The sequence below is a fragment of the Callithrix jacchus genome, chromosome 14 (genome assembly GCF_049354715.1).
Source record: "Callithrix jacchus isolate 240 chromosome 14, calJac240_pri, whole genome shotgun sequence".
Lineage (NCBI taxonomy): Eukaryota > Metazoa > Chordata > Mammalia > Primates > Cebidae > Callithrix > Callithrix jacchus.
In genome coordinates this window covers 96561581-96579536 of record NC_133515.1, presented here as the reverse complement: position 1 = coordinate 96579536, position 17956 = coordinate 96561581, and the positions used below count along the sequence as shown (strand labels likewise).

Genomic DNA, 17956 nt, shown 5'->3' with positions numbered 1-17956 from the left:
AGGTCTCACCCAGGCAGGAGGAATAGGATCAGAGACCTGCTTAAAGAAGCAGTCTGGCTACTTTTTGGTAGAGCAGCTGTGTTGTGTTGGAGATACCAATTAAGCCTTCAATTTGTTTGGGCTCACCAAGGCCCACAGGCTGGACCAGCTGAGATGCCCAAACAATCAGCCAAGGTCGTGGCCTGCCCTGACCCCTAGGCACTCTGTTCCAGGGAGAGATTAGAACTCTGTCAGCTGTAGAACATTGCAGTGGGGCGAGGGGGGTGGGGGTGGGGCGGGGGTGGGGGCGGGGGAAGAGGCCCTGGGTGGGAGGACCCACCCAATGAGGAGGAGAGAATCAGGGTCCCACTTAACGAAGCAGCCTGGTCACACCTAGACAAAACAGCCACATCATGCTGGGGAACCACCTCTGCCTCTGTCACCTTGGACTCTGCAAAGCCTGCAGGCTGGATCAGCTAAATCATCCAAACAACCAAGGTGGCAGCCTGACCTGCCCCTGAGCACTCCATCTTAGGGAGAGATCAGAACTCTGTTCATAGAATACATGTGTGTAGGATGACTGGAGGCACCAGCTGGGATGTCCCGCCCAGTGAGGAGGAATGGATCAGATGGGTTCAGCTTAAAGAAGCAGTCTGGCCACGTTCTGGCAAAGCAGCTGTGCTGTGTTGGAGGGACCCTTCTTCATGTGAACTACTTGGACTCTCTAAAGCCTGCAGGCTGGAATGGCTAAGTCGACCAAACAGCAGAGATGGCAGCTCACCCCTCCTTCCAGGGGCTCCATCCTGTTTCAGGCAGGCTCCACAATGTTGCTGGTGGCTGTCTGGAATTCCAAGCCATTGGGTCTTATCTTGTGAGGTGCTATCAAAGTAGAACCTGCAGACTGATGCTGCTCGGCCATCTGAATTCAGCCAGCTTCCTAGGGGTATGTATCTCACACCTTGCCTGCGTTGCAGACACCTTTGTTGGGAATCCTGAGATAGAAGTGTGTACAGCTCCTGGGTCTCTGTGTGTGCCTGAGCAGCTGCTCTGCCGAGACTCCAAGCCACAGCTCTGTGTGTCAGACCCAGGCTCTGGTAGTGTAGGCTCACAAGGGGATCTGTGGTTTCCCAGGGGTCAAACATTCACTCACCTCTTCCCTTGGCTGGGAGTGGGGGTTCCCTTGGCTCCCTGTTGCTCCTGGCCCACCCCACCCTGCTTTTCTTCATTTTCTGTGATTCAAGTTGTTTCTCTCATCAGTCCCAATGTGAGTACGTAGATATTTCAGTTGAAGGTGCTGGATTAACTCTCCCGGTTCATTCGTCTCCATGAGCACCACAGACTGCAGCTGTTTCTAATTGGCTATTTGGCCCTGCTTCATGGGCCAAGATAGCCAGTTAAAAACAGCTGCAGCTCTAATTTTGAAGTTTCAGTGGTGTAGTATTCCATGGTCTGATCATTGCACAATTTTATTTTTATCTTTTCATGTTGATGAAAAAGACATGGAACGAAAATTTAGAAAATTTAAAATTTTCCCTTTATGAATAAGTGGTTAATACATGGAACGACAACTGACATATAGTTGGAGACTTTTAAGACTTCTCAGATATTGATAGAATATATTGAAATAGACTGTTAATAGATAGAACAAGTTAAAAGATAACTTCTGGGGATATAAGGAATACTAATGGAGGAGACTTAATGCATTCTTAATGGCTACATGTGTCCTGGCATAAGGATCAGAATACTGAGGACCCCCAGTCACAGAATGTCTCTACCTATCCATTAACCTTTACCTATGGGTATTCATGGAGAGCTGAGACATAGAAGGCTGAAGGCTAGGGGAATGTCACAAGAGCTAAAGAAGATTACTCTGAGGCACAACCTTCATTCCCCATGTGTATAAAAGCAGCTTATAGAAGTCTGGGGTTCAAGTAGGAGAGCAGTGAGATTCATCCAGGGCACACAGAGCTTTGCTAAGTGCAAAGTAGAAGCTTGCAGAAAACTGGATGGGGCAGAAGTCCTGAGAGGCAGCCTTCTGCAGTTCGTCAGACCTTTGTAGAAAGTGCTTCAGATGTCCACGGAAGGCTGGGGGAAGGGAATGAGCAGAGAAGGGATATACTGAAGCCCCAAACCCCAGATCAGGAGCCCAGAATGCAAAGAGAACTCAGTGACTTAGAGGGTTGGCTAGTAGGCTATAAAATAGGAAGAGACCACCCTGGTTTAGAAATCTGCAGGCTGGGCTATAAAGCTTAAAGGTCTTTCAGAGTCTGACCATGCTCAGATTCTAAGCCATATTGATCTAAGAGCCCTAATCCTGTGGTCAAATCACTTGAAGCCAGTCAAAACCATCTAACCAGATCTGCAATAAAACCCAGGCAGATCAACTACAGTTCAGATTGGTTTAGCCTCATGCCTGCCTTCTGTTACACAAGCAAACACACTGTGGAGGGACATACTGTGTGTTTGAGACCAAAAGCAGGAATAACAGTTGGCGTCTCTTCAGAAGCAATGCAGGCCAGAACACAATGGAGTATCTCTAAAATGCTGACAGGAAAAAAAAGTTTATCCAGAATCATATAATATTATGAAATATGAAATATAAGCAAGTTAGCCTTCAAAACGAAGCAACATAATGGCCTTTTCAGATAGACAAATGCTAATTGGTTTCCTGCACACCTGTGGTATAAGAAACTGAAGAGTTCTTCACGCTGGAATGAAATACTTCATAAACACCTGAATCTGCTAGAAGGAATACAGAGGCAAAGCTTTTCAAAAAAAACTATTAAAAACTGATCTTTGTGTGGGACAAAAAAGAATAAGCCATTTATTTAAATGAACTTTAAAGACACAGACTGAAAGAATTAGAATGGAAAAGATATAACATGCAAATGAACAATATTATCAACAATGTGACTACAACTGACAATTATAAAACACCACATTCAGCATTTAAAATCTGTATTCCGTTCTAAAGTTTATATAAAGCATTCATCATATGCAAGGTCATAAAACAAATCACAATGCATTTCAAGGACCTGAAATCACACAGAATATGTTTCTGGCCACAAGAGTAGTAGATTAGAATCAATAACTATGAGATATCAGAAAAGTCCCAAAAAACTGAAAAAGAAGGAAACAAAAAAGGAAAGTCAGGAAGGAAGGTAAGAGGGAAAGGAGAGAAAAGGGAAAAAAAGACGTATTCCAATTATACTGTGAAGCTACAGAAGAATCAAAAGAATGGATGATATCAGCATAAGTACCAAAACTATGTCAAATAAAACAGAAATATACCTACACATCCATAATGAACTGATTTTTTTAACAAAGGTTTCAAGTTAATTTAAAGGAGGAAATTAACGTATTTTTATAAATGGTCCTAGAAAAACTGTCTAGTCACATAAAAACCCCCGAATTTCAATCCTTGCCTCATACTGTAGTATAATAAAAAATAACTCAAGATAAATTACAATTTTATAGGAAAATTTAAAACTGTTCAACTTTCTAATTAAGACACAGGAGGATAATTGGGCAACCTTAGGATTTCATGGGTAGAAAACAATTTTTTAGATTGCAAAAAGCATATAATATCAAAGAAAAAATAAATTGTACTTCATCAAAATAAAAATTTTCTGTTCTTCAGAAGATACAAAAAAGAAAATAAATTAGCAAGCTACTAAACGGGGAGAAAGTATTTACAATAAATATATTTGACCCAGAACTTGTATCCAAATTATAGAAAAAACTTCTGCAAAGAATTAAAGGACCAGCAACCCAATAAAAAGGAACAGACATTTAGAAATAGAAGACCCACATATGGCCAATGAGTATATAAATATGTACCAATGAAAATGAAAACCACAAGGAGTAATTTTCATCTACTAGAATAACTAGCATCAAAAAAAACCATATTCAATATTGATAAGAATGTGGCATCCTTGGAGCTCTCATTGATTGTTGATGGGAAGATAAAGTGATTCCACCACTTAAGCAGGCAGTTTCTCATAATCCTAAATACACATTTACTGTATGAGGCAGCATTCTGTTTTGCCTTCTTTTTTTTTTGATATTTAACAAATATAAATAAAAATATATGTCCACAAAAGACTTGTACAAAAATCTTTAAGCAGCCTTAATCATAAAAGCTTAAATTGGAAGCATTCCAAATACCCATTGATTGATGAATGGATCAACAAACTGGTGTGTTAATATAGTGGAATAATACCCACCCCATAAAAGGGAGCAAATTACTGTTACATACAACAGCCCTGTACTAATCACAAAGAATACTATGTTGTATGAAATAAGTTAGACGCAAAATGATACACAACTGTAGGATACATTTGCATGAAGTCCCCAAACAAGCAAAATGAATCTATGGTGATAAAAATTGTGCCTCTGGGCTGTGCACAGTGGCTCATGCCTGTAATCCAAGCATTTTGGGAGACCGAGGAGGGCAGATCACCTGAGGCCAGGAGTTCAAGACTAGCCTGGCCAACGTGGTGAAACTCCGTCTCTATTAAAAATACTAAAAGTTAACTGGGCATGGTGGCAGCACCTATAATCAAAGGTACTCAGGAGGCTGACGCAGGAGAATCTCTTGAATCCAAGAGGCGGAGGTTGCTGTGAGCCGAGATTGTGTCATTGCACTCCAGCCTGGGTAACAAGAGTGAAACCCCATCTCAAAAAAAAAAAAAAAGAAAAAAGTATGCCTCTGAGAAACAGAAGGAGTTGACTAGAGAAAGAATAAGGAAGGTTTCTGGGCTGATAGAAATATTTTATATCTTGTCTTGTGTTGGATTTTAGTTACATGGATATATATTATACAGGTGTCAAAACTCATCAAACTGAACACTTAAATTCTGAATGTTTTATATTTTTGTTATATGTAAATTATACCTCAATAAAAGTTTAACAAATTAAAACAGAACAATGGAATGGAGCCACTCAGGACTGTGAGGAAGCTGTTGCAATAATTCAGGCAAAAGGTAAAGATATCCTGGACTAAGGCAGTGGACATCAAGAGGGAAAAAAAGGAAGGAGGAGTTTATTCTCAAGTGGCTCTCTCTAAAGTCTGGTACTCCTCAGACTACAGTCAATCTGTGTCATATGAGAACCTGTAATGGAAGAGCAGAAGCTGAAAACTAATCTCAGAATCTGCTAGATTTGTTCTGGCCCCTTTTTGTTTACAGGAGATTTAGATGATTGTGTGAAGTGAGGTGTTGCTGTATCCTTTCTCAGGTCCATCCATAGACTGCATAGACTCAACAGTCTATACGCTTGTCTTCCCTTAAGTGCAAGGCTATAAAGAGTCTTAAGGTCTGAGCCTCACCTTCTTCATATGTAAAATGGAGATAATAATAGTATATTTGTAATAATATTGTTAGGATAATTAAGTGAGCTAACACACTAAAGCACTCAGTATAACAATTTATTATTCAAGGCAGTTGTTCACTGTGATAATACTTGCTGTCTTTTTGTGTTTTCCTATTTTGACCTTTTATTCAGTACCTTTTAGCATTTAGGACTCTATTTTATAAAACTGTTTACATATGCTATGAGGGCTGGGGTTTCTCCTAATATGTACAGATCATTAAAAGTTATTGTGTACTGAGACAGCATACTTGGTACTTAAAGTTTGCTTGTTGAAAGCACAGATAAAGGAAATACCCAATTAAGTTTTGATGAAAGACAGCCACAGACTGGGGTCTAAGCATCTCTCTCTGCTCTATTTCTTTTCTCTTCCCAGCCATCATCCATGGAAAGTCAAGATTAGCCTCCTGGATGGATTTGCGCGTAGAGCCTCTCCTCCAAATCAGAGAAGCCACTGTGTACCTGCTTGCCCTATTAGCATACCATGTACCCAGGAGTAGACAGGTAATTGTGGGACCAGAGACAGATTAACCCATCACCTAAGGTGAGGTGGCTGAGCTGGGAAAACCAGAAGTCTATTTAATTTCCTGGTTACTTTTATAGTGATTGAAACAAAAAGCTATTTATTTATTATGTAAGACATAGGGTCTCATTCTGTCACCCAGGCTGGAGTTCAGTGGCATAGTCATAGCTGCCTGCAGCTTTGAACTCCTGGGGCTCAAGTAATCCTCTTGCCTCAGCCCCTGCACCCCCGATAGCTAGGACTACAAATAGGTGCCACTATGGCTGACTAATTTCAAAAAAACATTAAAAAAAATAAAACGATGTGCTTGGGAATGTGAAGAGTGGGTGTGGGTTGAAAATGAGTAACTGAAACTTCTGACATTTTCAAGCTAGTATGGTTGATAGCTGTCTGGTCCATCCAGATGATGGGTAACAGACTACTCGAAGTGAGAATCCCAAATGAGGTATAGGTAGTGAGCAAATTTTTGCCTAGTGGTGCTGAGTGTCTTGGAATGTAATGCTGTTGAGGCATCGTGGGCTTAGTAACCAGCTGAGGTCCTCAGTGTACCTTAGGTGATGCAGTACCAGGATCCAGGGGTTCAACACAAAGCAAAAAGCACTTTGAATGGGATGGGGCAGGTGCTGGTAATGAAGGAGAGTGCCGCTCATCATTGTATCCTGAGTTCTATGACAAGACTATCACCAACCATATAAGATTGATATGAATATTAAATGAGAAAATATAATATGCTCAGCTGGAAGGAAAGATAAGGGCTTCTCTGTATTATGTATCTGTTCTTTTGCAGTCCGGTCATCATAATATAGGGAAATCCTTACCTTCTTTTCTAGTTGAACATCTCATATATTAGTTAATCCTCATATCAATTTCATAGAGTGATATTATTTCTAGAACACAGAAAGAAAAATTGAGGCATGGAGTATTTAGACAAGTTGCTCAAAGTCATACAAACACTCTGTGAAAGAGCTGAGATTTGTGTAAGTTCTGTCTAATGCCAAAAGTGATACCTTCCACTCTGTGATACCTTCCATTTCTCTGCCCTTTCCTGTCCTCCAATTTGACTCTTGGCTCCTTTGCTCTTGCTGTAACCCCCTCCTCATGCCTAAAAGGCCCTTTCCCTTTCTCTTCTCTCAGCATGTTCTCAACAAGAAAACATGCCATCTTTCCTGTTGATGACTCATCATAAGAGGGATAATCTCTTTTAGCGCCATTGTACTGCCTGCTTGCCACACACCAGTGAGTCCCCATAATCTTTGGGAAGGACATTTAATTTTTGAACATTCACTGCCCATTAATTTTGACTTCTGGTTGCATTTTTAGTATTCTTTTCCAGTGGACTGCCTCATGACCTGTGCAACCCCAGCATCCAATCATTCTAAAGTGCACAAATGCCCCCATGTTTTTTTCTGGTCTATATCTATGCTAGCCCTGATGTTGGTATAATTCCCAGAGGGTCTTTTACAACCTCTTTTAGGAAGTTTTCATTGACAGCCTCAGGCTAGGTTTATGCTATTTCTTTATGTTCCCCTAACACTGCATAGTTTACTCTGTCAAAGGATATTTTGATTCTCTAGTGAATTTTTCAATTTACTCATCTAATCTTCCAATTATATTACAAGTATCTTGAAAGCAGGAGCTATAACCAACTCAGTTTGTTATCTACAGTGCTTAGCATATTTACAGGCTAATCATAGGAATGCAGTAAATTCTTAAAAATAATGTGACTTGAATGTACTAATTTCTTTAACAAGATGTAGAGAGTACCTATGATGTGCAAAGCCCTATGCTAGACTTTAAGAATGCTGAAACCAAAAACATAGTGACTGCTCTTAAGTGGCTCACAGATAGCAGAGAAGCTGATATTTAAACAGATATTTGGGGCAATGTCCCATGGGTTAATGTAAGTGAATGTTTGCTATTGTGGGAACTCAGAGGAAAATGCCTAGGAAATGAAGAAAGCTTTTTTCTCTTTAGTTTACAGAAGACATTCTATTCCATAGTCCCCAAGAGCCTCTTTTGCACTTAGATGGAAATTAACAAGTTATTACCTAGTGTTTGATATTATTAGTTCTCACACCAATCTTCTTGAGTACAAATCTTAGTATGTGATCTTGGGCAAAATTTACTCTCTCAGTGCCACAGATTCCTCATTTGTAAAACAGGAGCAATACACTGCCAGGACCATCAGGTCCACCAAGCAGGGCAGGGGCTGGGGCTTATGCTGCTGGCCTTTCTTTCTCTGGGTTTTCAGTTGGAATGTGACTGGGCCATGCTGGTTTTGTGTTTAAATGCTGTACTTATTACAAGAAGAAACTTTTTTTACATGCTATACATTTATAAAAACAGATCATATATGGTGTATACAAAAATCTCAAGATGGTAGAGACATGTATGAATGTACTAAGCAGTACTAAGTATTCCATCATGCTTATTCATAAGGTAGTTTTTATTACAAAACTCACACTAGGTACTTACAAATGTACCCTGTTTCTTTCCAACCGTGAAAACAGTGTCACTGCTTTCTGGTTCAGTCCCTGCAGATCCTTCTCAACCCTTTTCCTATAGGTAATTTTCTTCTGCATCCTTCCCCCTACCTCCTACATAAATAAAGGAATCAGCAAACCCAAAATAAACATGGATAATAAGTGTATATGCCTCCCACATAGGATTGTAAGGATGAAATGTGGATATCTTGATATCTTAGAATGACATCTTGCATTCAATAAGTGCTACGTTTATCAGTCTTTTTATTACAATTATCACTGTTGTCCTCAGCAAACCAGCCAACTCTACAATTCTGAAATAGGCCTTGTCAATTACATGAAAATATAGAGTAGCAGCTCCAGCCCTTTATTTATGTTCATGCTTGTGCCATAGACATTTGTGATGGGGGCACACACAGTGAGAAAGAGACACAGATTCTGTTTGGATTCCTTGAGAGAGAGCAAGCATCTTTTAAGAGCTGGAAACTTAGAGCATAAAGAACAAATATATCCTTGAATTTCTTGCTCAAAGTTCTGAAGAGACTTCTTAAATTTTGAGAGCTGGAAAGAGGAGGAAATATTTATTCTTTGCAACCTAATAGCAGGAGAACTGTCATGCTACAATTCACCTTTCTCAACTAGATGAGAAAAACAGGCTCACATACTTTCCAATGTCCTGAATGTTTACTGAGAGATGTGAAACTGGGAGAGTCCCCTGGTCCCTGTTTGTAGCCTCATTATGCTTTCTCCTGGAATGTTCTGAATTTCTCTTGCACTTACAGAGATTGGTGGATACAGCCTTGGCTCATCACAGCCAATTCCAGCACACCTCTCCCTCTGGGACCTGAACAAATGGCACATCCCAGGTGTAATTTTACAACCTCTTCTTCCATTCTCCCCCACCTCCACATTCAAGTCTTGAAAATTATATTTTCTACTCTTCAATTAACTCCCAAATTTAGACTTCCTCTACTTTTTGCTTTATATCTCCCAAGGTTGCAAATGTATTTCATTCCAACACTGAAACAATTTGAAATAACTAGCATATCTTGCTTGGAGAGAAAGGGCTCTTGGTAGCAATCTCCCTGTGGTCTATCTGACTATTTCTAGTTTCTTCTTGATTTAGAGTCTGTCATTGTGAATGGGGACCCATTGTTCTCAGGAAGAAATCTGATATTCTCAAGTAGCCCTAGACACTTTCACTGGCTTGCCCCCCTTTTCTTTCTCTATTCTCATCCCACAGCCTCTGAGGACGAACCTCACACATTTCTCCCATGCTACTTGGCCTAGGGCTTGCTTCACTCCTCCATGCTGGCCTCTCTTTCCACCCTCCTGGTAACCTCAAGATATAAAATGCTACAGTATCTCTGGCTTGGGCTCCTTATCTGGCCCCAGACTCTTTCATTCTCCCTCTAAGACACTGAAGAAGAAGGACTGTTCATTTGTGACGCCTAATTTCTTTAACTTTTTCTTCTAGACTCCTTCAGATGACATTTTTGCTCATGCTGCCTTAAAAATGAAATGACCTTTTCTCAATTGCCCTAAGATATGTGGCAATTCCCCAGAATTAGTTGAGATTAGATCCTTAGGTTGTTGCATCGGATGAGAAATAGTTTTAACAAAGTTGGTGACGGGTTGTATATCAGAATAGAGAAGTGGGAGGCACTCGCTGCTTTGGAGACAGTGTCCTCCTTCCACAATGGAATTTTTGGCACGATCTTCAAGTTCTTGAATTTCTTTTTCTCTTTCCTTCCCAGAACTGCAGAAAATAGTATTTTATATTATTTAGGCTTCTCATCACCACTACTTTATTGTCCTACACACTTTGTAACATGCTGCAGATGAAACCTGAATATCATACAAGGCTTCAGAATCAGGAAAATGTGTTCAATGACTCTTCTAATTCCTCTGGCCCAGATATTAAAGCATGTTATTCTTCTATTTGGCGTGCTTTTTAATATTTCCAGTATACTTTCAGAAACATTCTTATTTGATTTCCAAAGTTGCTTTACCTACTCTCTGTTCAGGAGTTGTTTTCTGATTGAGTGGCTACAATGTGGTCAGAGGGATCTATGCCTCCACCTACCAACATGAAAAATCAAAACCAACAGACACCAGAGACTTAGTTACACAATTATTTTTGGACTCAGTACTAGGAATACACACCCAAATAGACCTAGTTCCTGCTTTCAATGAACTTGCACACTGAGCTATACTCAGAATACTTGGGACTCACTTCTGTTGAGTTTATAGAAATGTTTGCATATGCAAGGCTGGATTTTTATAAAATTTCTCTCATAAAATGATTTTTATAAAATGTCTCACTTATGCTTCTTCCTTTTATAATAATATAAACCACATACTTTGTAAGACACTAAAAGTATTTTATGAACAGTTTTTGAAACCAAATATAAATGTGATCGTTCATTTTACAGTAAAGTTCACAACCAGGTTATGAGGAATTAAGAGACTTTTGACAGCCTGGATGTTGGGAGGTGAATATATATAAATAAATATATCTACATGCGTAAATTTATGTAAATGCACACATATAGATATATTTTAGGGTAAACATGGTAAGTAATAAATTTTGTTTGAGTATTGTGCTCTCTTTGTAGATAAATAAATACGTTTTGTTTATCCTAGTACATGAGAACTTCTTCAACAGGATTCTATTCATTGCAATGATAGGGAACTAGTAATTCTAAGCTGGAGAACTGGTGTGTCTACTGTCATCACTTATCACAAAGACCTGGGTGTAGGATGTGCTCCTGGGAGAAGGCTCATAGGGAGAGAGATTTTTGTGATGGAGTAATCCAGATGTTTGAACAGCTGTATTAGTAGAGTTGTTTGGACAATTTTACACAATAGTATTTTGCGATAAAGTTTTGTATGTGAAATGGCCATTGTTTCTCAAAGTTCTTTTACTCAGAAACAGAACATGAATTTGTAGCGGGTCACAATTTAATTGAGAAAATGAAATACATCCTTCTGAGATGTTACACTAAAACACAAATGGCTTTTGCTCCATCCTAGACATTCATGTGAAACAAAGCATTCTGCTAAGAAGAAACCCATAAGGGCTTTTTAAAATAGGATACACTTTGATTATGTTCCAAGGAAGAACTGATAGTGAGAGATTAAAACATTTCCAGGGAAATTTATAGCTTCCTGCATTTCTAAGGTTACTTTATGTCTTAATGGTCAGGCATAATTTATATTTTCCACGGCAGAAAGATGCATGGTCAGAGATTTTCTCTGCTACTCAGAATCTTGGTTGATTTAAGACAGGAGATGCTATCTCATGAAGTACCAAATGGAGCCAAGACTTGTACACCTCACACAGCAGCCAAGTCTGTCTATATATGTTGACACATTTTATAGACAGTACTTTTCTGAGATCTTGATCAAGATCAGAATAAAAATAAAAATAATAAGATAAAAAAAGATAGGATAAAAGGAACAGAAGAATAAAGTGAAATTGCTACTGTGCCAGAAATACTAAGATTAGCATCGGCAATGAATAATCCCAGGGCTTCTGTAATTCTAGAGTGTGTGTTAACTAGAGTCAACTCAGCAAATGTTTATGGAGACTATGTGCCAAGCATTGTGCTAGACACTGAAAGATTAGAAAGATGAATCAGACTCAGCCCTTTGTGATCCCATTGGGAGACTCTCCTGTGGGAATTATTTCCAAGAAAAAAAAGACATTAAATGTGACAGAGAAGCACAAAGAAAAATACTATATGAACAAAACCTAGAGTTTATGCTAGATTTAGAGATTGGGAAAGCCACATGGAGAAAGAGAGACATGAAAAGGAGTTTACAGAAAGTGTGAATTTTGGTGAATGGATATGGAAAAAAGCAAAATATGGCATGCACAATTTGTGGAGATGGGAGTATATTTTACTTGCAAGAGTATGAAGAAGTCTGAATACAGAGGATAAAGGATGCTCTCTGGGATGGTGGCAAGGAAATCTGGGTCATCACTAGAATCTGTTCTCATTAGTAGCACTTGAGTGAGATTTACTCTAGTGCAGATTTAGAATAGGTCATATGCTAAAGCCTGATGTAGGTGAGCACTGGTTTGAATCCCATCTCCCACTTTGTTCCACATCTCCAAGCTGCCATCCTGTGGTTCATTCTGGCATGAGTTTCTCTATATGCTGCAATAGATTTTAGGGAAACTGAAAAGGCCTTTCAAAGAGAAGGATCCCCTGCTGGTGAAAAGACCAGGCAACATGCTGAGCCAAAGAGGGTGCCTGGCTTTTTACTTAATTTCTGTTCCAATGTGACCATCCTTGGACTATGCCTATCTTCTCCCTGCCTGCATGCTCCAGATCCTTTTCATCTAGTTTTTAGACATAAGGTGTCCTTAATCATGGACTTTAAGGATTTGTGCTTGATCCTGAGAAGTACTATGAAGCTGTGGACAAAGATTCTGGTTCTGTGTGAGTTCTGCTTACTGGCTATGGCCTAGAAGGATGCTGTGCTATGTGTGTAAATCAATCATTATAACCTGGTAGCCATTAAAATAATTGGACTGGGAATCATTGGCTTTGGCTTTTGTCATGGTTTGACTAAGACTGAGACTTATTACCTTGGGCCAGTTACTTAACCTATTTGACCTCCAGTTGTGTCTTTTGTAAAATTATTTGCTTCCACTTGATCTCCACGTTTTCTTCCAGCTCTAGTTTTTATTGTTGTTCTACAATGAAATTTGGATTGTATGGTTTTTAAAACATGAAGAATCCAAGAGTGGCTGAAGTTTCATGTTTCATATTGACTTTTGCATTAAATTTACTTTTAGCTGATATACTTCAAATTTGATATGATGGCAAACATGTCAAATCATTCTTTCCTTGCAATATAATTCTAGTGTAAGTCATTCATCCTGCCAAGGAGGAAAACAAGTCGACTACTTTTGTAAACAAACAGCTGATGGGCATGGTAAGTTTATTTAAATTTTGAAAGCCTTTGCAGAGGAAGTAGTGTCTTGCAGTGATTCAATCAAACAGCTATCTTAGAAATTCCTTACCAAAATCAGATATTTACAGTGAATTTTGCTGTGGAATGTTGGCTGGTTTTTGTACAGTTCTGAGGTTATTTTGCTTCATCTTGAAAGTAGCAGGGTATTAAAATACAGTACCATGAACATTTTGCCCTGAAGCTTAGATGCCTTTTATTTTAGAGAGGAAAAGGTAAAAACTTTGGAATATGGTTGTGTAATGTAGCATAATGCAGTATAAAGAGGAATGCCTACACGTTTAATGCCCCACAAATGGAACTTCAGAAAACCACAGTAGCTCTTAAATGGTGGATTGCAAGAATAAAAACATGATCCAACCCTGAAAGCATTCCTGCTGGGTGGCTAGATGTTACTGCCTTTTAGGCCTGACTTTTCTCAGGGGTAAGGCAGACCTTGTTCAGCCTTTTATAGAGTGAGGCCTAGATTGTTCCATTATGCTTAGGAAAATATGAAAAACAAGCTAAGTGTTTCAGCAAATTTTTAAGCTAATTGAATCAGTAAGGCAGAAGCCAAGAGTGGGAGAATTTCTAATTCTGGTCCTTTGCTTTTGGCAATGATATTGGAAGCTAATGCATAAAGTATGAGTTATAAATGCCTGTTTACTTATCTGCCTTCCTCACTAAACTGAGTTGCTTGAAGAAAGGGACCTTGGCTTATATCAATGCGTATTTCTATCTGTGTAACTAGTATATGTATGGAACATAATGGGTCACCAGTGATTATTTGTAGAATAAAATAGAAAAAATAATTCAATAGAAAAAAATCTTTAGAGCAGAGTAAAATAACAAAAGCAATACATGAATGAGAAGAAGAATGAGGTAACATTTTCAGGATAAATAGTAGGAATTACTAGCTTGTGAAATAAAGGATTCCTTGGTGCTTGTTAGCTTTCCTTAATGTTCTGTTTAAAATGCATCCATGTTTATTGGACCCTTATTTTTTGTACTGGGAAGAAATCTTGTAAAATTGGGGTTTTTACATTTCAACAAAGATGGAAGCTGAACCTAGAAATTAAATACAAATTATCGCAAGTGTCATTCTTTGGGGAGCAGTATACAGGATGTAGTTGTCTCTTGGGACCTTTAGATGCTTCAATTTGGCCATTATACAAATACAACTTTTTACTACCCTTTTATCGACTGTTCTTAAGTTGATGTTTTCATACTAGTTTTCTTCCGATCTATCCTAGGGAAAAGCGACTTGATGTAGTACAGGGAGAGAATACTAGAGCCCTGGAAATCATTATATTTGGCATTCTGGGATACAGGGTGGGTTCAAAGATCGGAATACATTTGAGAGAGTGTGTGTGTGTGTGTGTGTGTGTGTGCACGTGCACACGCGCGCACATGTGTCTATTTGGCTTTTCTATTTGGCTGACTTAATACTACATATTAAGACTTGGAAATATATAAAGTAAAAGAAAATTAAAGGAAAGCCATTTTATTCTATGCTTTCTGATATTGATTTACAACATCAAAGCAAAGACACAGAGATTGGTGAGATAATTAGCAATCAATTTTCTATATCCGTTTTTAAGTATGTTTCTGGTTTATAACTGGTGTCTTAAAAATTGGTGTGTGGTTTAAATGCAGATTTTACACTTTAAATTGAGAACATCATCTCAGTTTTGAAGTAGGAAATTCCTAAGATAACTTTATTTTGTAAAAAATCAGGTCGTTCAAATGGTAGACAATTAATCCCAAGGCTTTAATTGTCATCTAAAAGCATAAAGAATAAAGTGTGCCATTTCCTTTTTTATCTTTTTCTTTGGACTTTGTTTTAGAGAAATTAATTTCCTTATCAATTCTACAGACATAGTGCTAGCTTATATCTTAAGAGTGGATGCTATCAGTTTTAGTACATTCACTGAAGTTAAACTATGTACATTGAGTAGGAGAAAGGATTTTTCCTGGCATTAAACCCAAACAGAATTGTAGTAAAATTTATAATAAATCCACTTCATTATTGCATTATATAAATGCTCTTAATCTTAGAACTGGCTTTTAATGTGGTGTCCTTTTTATATTTTGATACCATAAACATAAAACATGACAGAAAATTGGAAAAATGAAATTCATTCATTGGAATGTGTTGTTATGGTTGTTTTTTCTCCCCTGGTCATTTTAGAGGTTAAAGCTAAGGAAATGTCTCTAATTTTGATGTTCATTAGGTGCCATCTAAATATGTTTCTTGGTAGTAGAGATTATGTGGAAATAACTTTTATTAAATATTTACTTTTGAGATTAGAATTCTTTTTTTTTTTTAAAGAAAGAGAAAGAGAAAGGGGGAGAAGTAATAGGAATCTTGCTCTATTGCCCAGGCTGGAATGCAATCTAAAAATGGGTGTTAACAAACATCCTTTATGCCGATAATTGTGTTTAACAGCAGAGACAGGAAGGAATAAGGGGAGAAAATAACAAACAAACAGCCAACCAATATTTCATTTAAGTCTGTGAAATGCTATGCAAATGCAGAAGAGTGATTTACTTCCAATTATGTGGTCACTTTCAAAATAGGTGTAATGTGATACTGAGAAAAATCTATGTTCTGTGGACTTGGGGTGAAGAATTCTGTAAATATTCACTGAGTTTACTTGTTCCAGGTCTGAGTTCAAATCATAGATATCCCTGTTAATTTTCTATCTCGTCGATCCATCGAATATTAACAATGTGGTGTCAAGAGTCTCTCACTATTATTGTGCGGGAGTCCAAGTCTCTTTATAAGTCATTAAGAACTTGTCTTATGTATCTGGGTGCTCCTATATTGGGTGCATATATATGTATGATCATTGACTCCTGGTGTTGCATTGATCCTTTTACCATTATGTAATGTCCTTCTTTGTTTCTTTTAGTCTTTGTTACTATTAAAGTCTATTTTGTCAGAGATGAAAGTTACAACTCCTATTTTGTTTTTTTGTTTTTTTTTTTTTTGCTCTCCATTTGATTGATAAGCCTTCCACCAACCTTTTGTTTTGAGTCTTTGTGTGTCCTTGCTTATGAGATGGATCTGGATACAGCGTGCCAGTGGGTTTTGACTTTTTATTCAATCTGCCTGTCTGTGTCTTTGATTGGGGCATTTAATCCATTTAAATTTAGGATTAGTATTGATATTTATGAGTTTAATATTCTCATTTAATGCTAGCTGGCTATTTTGCCCATTAGTTGATAAAGATTCTTCATTATGGAGATACTCTTTACCTTTTGGTAAGTTTTTGGGATGACTGATACTGGTTGTTCCTTTCTGTGTATAGTACTTCTTTCAGAAGCTCTTGTAAAGCAGGCCTGGTGGTGATAAAATCTCTGAGTGCTTGCTTGTACATGAAAAAATTTATTTTTCCTTCATTTATGAAGCTTAGTTTGGCTGGATATGAGATTCTGGGTTGAAAATTCTTTTCTTTGAGGATATTGAATATTGACCCCCACTCTCTTCTAGTTTGTGGGGTTTCTGCTGAGAGATCTGCTGTGAGTCTGATAGGCTTCCCTTTATGGGTAACCTGACCTTTCTCTCTAGCTGCCCTTAGAATTTTCTCCTTTATTTCAACCCTGGTGAATCTAACAATTATGTGTCTTGGGGTTGCTCTACTTGAGGAATATCTTTATGATGTTCTCTGTATTACCTGGAGTTGAGTATTGTCCTGCCTTACTAGGTTAGGAAAGTTTTCCTAAATAGTATCCTGAAGAATATTTTCCAGCTTGGATTCATTCTCTTCATGATATTCAGGTACACCTATCAAACATAAATTAGGTCTTTTCACATAGTACCATATTTCTTGGATACTTTGCTCATTCCTTTTTACTCTTTCTTCTCTATTCTTGTCTTCTTGTTTTATTTCATTAAGTTGGTCTTCGACCTCTGATATCCTTTCTTCTGCTTGATCAATTCGACTGTTCTTAGTTTCTTTACATTGGGCTAGAACATGTTCTTTTAACTGACAGAAGTTTCTTATTATCCACCTTCTGAAGCCTAAATCTGTTAATGGAACACACTCATTCTCCATCAGGCCTTGTTCCCTTGTTGATGAGGAACTGTGATCCCCTGTAGAGGGAGAGACTTTCTGGTTTTGGGTATTCTCAGCCTTTTTACACTGGTTTCTTCCCATCATTGTAAATTTATCCACCTGTCATCTTTGTAATTACCAACTATCAAATTAGGTCTCTGAGTGGACATCCAGCTTGTTTATTCCCAGTGCTGAAATCTGAGCAACCCACTGCACCAGCTAAAACAACAGCCTCAAGATTCAGTGCTTTTCTGCCTGGGATTCTCCAGTCTGGCTTCCTTCTTGAGTCCCTTTTTCAATAAGCTGAATAAGTGACTCTGCCTTCCTGGAGCTCTGAACTTTGACCAAAAGGGGACCCAGTCCCATTTACTCTGTACCAAGAACCACTGCACTGGCCACAAGAGTCGCCCTGGCAACCCGTAGGGCTCCTTCACTGGAAATCACCTGGTCCGTGAGCAAGAAAAATTTGAAAGTGTGGCATCCTCTCGTTCTCTGCACTTTCACTGGGAGCTACAATCCTGAGCTGCTAGTAATCAGCCATCTTGGATCTCTCTCCTGAGATTAGAATTCTTAAG

General features: G+C 38.4%; 1 long non-coding RNA gene across 1 annotated transcript in view; it reads left to right on the top strand.

Annotated features, from left to right (window-relative positions):
* The first annotated feature begins 347 nt into the window (after nt 1-347).
* Nucleotides 348-17956, top strand: part of LOC144579181 (uncharacterized) — a 386572-nt gene continuing 368963 nt past the window's right edge. Inside the window, exons 1-2 of the long non-coding RNA XR_013526149.1 lie at nt 348-922; nt 5726-5853. This is a non-coding gene — a long non-coding RNA (uncharacterized LOC144579181). The remainder of the gene's footprint in view (nt 923-5725; nt 5854-17956) is intronic.